Source organism: Macrotis lagotis, chromosome 4 (genome assembly GCF_037893015.1).
Source record: "Macrotis lagotis isolate mMagLag1 chromosome 4, bilby.v1.9.chrom.fasta, whole genome shotgun sequence".
In the NCBI taxonomy this organism is placed as follows: Eukaryota; Metazoa; Chordata; class Mammalia; order Peramelemorphia; family Peramelidae; genus Macrotis; species Macrotis lagotis.
Genome location: NC_133661.1, coordinates 70,428,177 through 70,431,602, shown reverse-complemented (window position 1 = coordinate 70,431,602; position 3,426 = coordinate 70,428,177). Strand labels below are relative to the sequence as shown.

At 37.2% G+C, this 3,426-nt stretch overlaps 1 non-coding gene across 1 annotated transcript; it reads left to right on the top strand.

Moving 5' to 3' along the window:
- The first annotated feature begins 2,959 nt into the window (after positions 1-2,959).
- Positions 2,960-3,063, top strand: LOC141523115 (U6 spliceosomal RNA). The gene has a single exon (XR_012478332.1). It is a non-coding gene; the product is annotated as a U6 spliceosomal RNA (small nuclear RNA).
- The last annotated feature ends 363 nt before the right edge of the window (positions 3,064-3,426 follow it).

The following is a 3,426-nucleotide window of genomic DNA, read 5'->3' as shown; positions in this document are numbered from 1 at the left end:
AACTGCCCCCGAGAAATGGACATTTCTAGAAGTATATATGAATGATCATCTCAAGGTTTTCATTTTCTATAAATGTTTCCTATTGTCTGATCAGAGACATATCCACTATGGAACTTCCATTTATTTCCAATCCAGGAGTCTTTGTACTGTCTTTTGAGACCTCTTCATGTTAAGCACTTAAAATTATAGTATCAAAATATTTGAGAGCCTAGGAATGTTAAAATAAACCAACTTATCCTTTCTCATTCCACAAAGAGAATTGCTTGTCTTTTAGGCTCTGGACTACGGACCAACATTTAATTTCATGACTGGTTTCATTGATTAGTTTACATCAACATTATTTATGTAAGATCTATGCAACGGTCTATTAAAATACCAAGTAATTGCAACATCACCATCAGTTAATTTGAACTTAGCCCCCACTGGACAAGCTGTCCTAGTCTAAGAGATAAAAATCCAAATATCAAAGAAAAAATGTAAAATAATAATGCTAGAGATTTAAAATATTTTATTATCTCCTGGCGTTTCAATGCAGTCCTTTTCCCCCAAGTTATAAATGCAATATTTGTTTCCAAGGAGATGAAAGCATTTTCCAAAGAAAACATTGCTTGATTCTCCTCAAAATCCTCAGTGGGGGTGAAGTAGATAGCAGGTTTATAGTTCTTAATTATTCACTTGCAGATGCCATTGGGCTCCTTTCCCCACTCACTGTGCAGATTTGTGATAGCTACAAGAGCAGCTTTGCCTCCTTAAAGAAGACACTCTATACACCTTGCTTGCTGGCCATATTTTGTGCATTTGTGGGGAAGCATTTGAGACTAGAGGATCTCATTGACAACTCCTTTCTCAGGCTAGTTCTGGTCTACCTAATTTAGGACTGAACTTATAGTATGATGCAATCAAGCAAAAGGTGAGATAGGTAACAGGTTAAATAATACATGGGAGAGTCCAAGAAGAATGGGAAAGGCAGGGTGGGGAAACAGGAAGTAATCCCACATCAAAAAATGTGGATTAAAGTCCACCTATTTATTGGGTGACTAGACAAGTTCCTTCACTTCCAGGTCCCACCCCAATCCCCGAAACTCTCTAAGAATACAAGTTGCAGAGCAGCTGACAATCAATATTGGCCAAGTATCTCTCCATAGAGGGTCATCTCCATAAATGAAACCTCCAATTGATGCAGGGGAAAGATGAAGAGAATTGTGAATGTAACAGAAAGAATTTGGGTGGAGATGCAAATTGACTTTTTTTTTACAAGGCAAATGGAGTTAAGTGACTTGCCCAAGGCCACAATTATTAAGTGTCTGAGGCCAGATCTGAACTCAGGTACTCCTGACTCCAGGGCCAGTGCTCTATCCAATTCATCACCTAGCTGGCCCTAAATTGACTCTTGAGATGTAAATTGACTTGAAGTAGAGAATTATGATTGTTACAGAAACAACTGTAATCTTAAGAGCTGCTTTGGGTGGAGACCCCCCCCACACCCCATTCTTGATTTATATCCAGATCTCCTTAGGCTTTACCCTCTACCTAATTCTGGGTCCAGCATGGGGAAAGGGAGTTCACCTTTTGCCCCCTGGATGAGAGGCAAGACATAAAAACCTGGGCTGGACCCTGGCTCAAGGCTGCAGTCTTCTCTGACCATGGCAGCCCAACACTGCTTGGCTGTTCTTTTATCTCTCTCTCTCTCTCTCTGTCTCTCTCTCCCTAGCCCTGTAACCTTTCTAATAAATTTTTGTTTTATCTCCACCCATGCTTTCCCAAGTCTGAATAATGATTCCTCATAGGCAGAACCAAAATCAAGCAGCCAACGGCTACAAAGTCATGCTTGAAAAAACAAATATTTTTAATGATTTATTTATTTAATTTTTTTAAACTCTTTTTTTTGAAAGCCGGTCAAGCTCTATTTAAAAGTTCTGAGAAGCTTGGCTTTTTAAATGAAAAGGGATATGGCCCCTTTAAAAGGAACCAGGCGGTAGTACCTGTAGGGGAGCTGTAGCCTAGTTGCTTAATGATGAAGCTTAATTGCTATCATATGTATGTAAATTTCCAGCAATTTGGAGTAAAAGTTACTGTTTTGGTTCAAATGCAGGTTGCACTTTTGCCTATATCTGACTCACATAAAACTTGTTGCCTTAACCAATTAATTTATAATTGTATTGTATATATAATATAATGTATAATTGTAACCAAATGATTGTATATTATAGTTTAAATAAAATATACACATATATTCAAAAGGAGTGTGAAAGGAGGAGGAAAAGAGAAGGGAAATGTTAAATTCATGTCTATATGGAAGCTCTAGAGAAAGAAAAGAAGGGCCTCACTCCTTGTGTCCCAATGGGGATGAGAGAGGACATCTTCACCTGAAATTCCAGACAACTCAGAATCTTGTCTTCTTTCAGTCTTGAAGGAAAAATTCTGAGGAAGTCAGGGAGTTACTTTTAATGTACCTTCAGTTCCAGCTCAGGAACATCTGAATCATCATTTTTTTTTCATTGCCAATTAGAAGACTTCCTGATACTGAGTCATCATGGTGAAAAATTAGATTCCTTCTCCCATTTTTCCCCATGATCTCTTGGACTGAAACCTGGCAGTGAATACCAATGCATGCTTCAATGACTGGTCCTCACAGACTAGGCCATCCCCCATTACAAATGTAATCAATCCAAGACTTCAGTAGGGGGAAAAAATGATAAAATTGGCTCAGAAGTCTTAGATTCAAGTTACTGTACTAACTTCTAACTTGTGACCAATGAAGAGTAATTTCATCTCTCTGGTTCTATTTCCTCATGTCTAAATTGGAGATAAAACTTAGCCTTTCTACTCCAAGAGACTGTTGAGAAGAAAGATCTTAGTAAATCTTAAGATGAGTTCTTATTTACAATGTTCTCAGATCAATCTTTTTTATGTTTAAGTTTGGATCATGCCATATCTTTGTTTAAAAACCTCAATTTTCATGCTCGCTTCGGCAGCTCATATACTAAAATTGGAACAACACAGAGATTAGCATGACCCCTTCGCAAGGATGACACACAAATTAGTGAAGCATTCCATATTTTTACTTGGGAATCAAGAATGCTTCTGTCAATGAACATTTAAAAAAAAATAAAAAGGCTCATGCTAATGCCATTCATTAGACCCTGAAATGGTAGGTTTTGTTGGGCTGGCCTGGGGACCTCCCCACCATTTATCATTTAGTTTCCAGGAGAAACTATTCAGTTACAAATGGTTTTTAACAAATGAATTTTTAGAATACAATGCATTCAAGAATTGGGAATTGCCAAGGAGTTATTGAAGGTAAATATTTTCTAAGATACTGTCTTATGCCTTAATAAAAACTTAGTTTCCTTAAAAAAAATTAAAAAATAAAAACCTCAATTTTCATAGCATGCTTTATATAGTCCAAATTATAGTGTGACATTT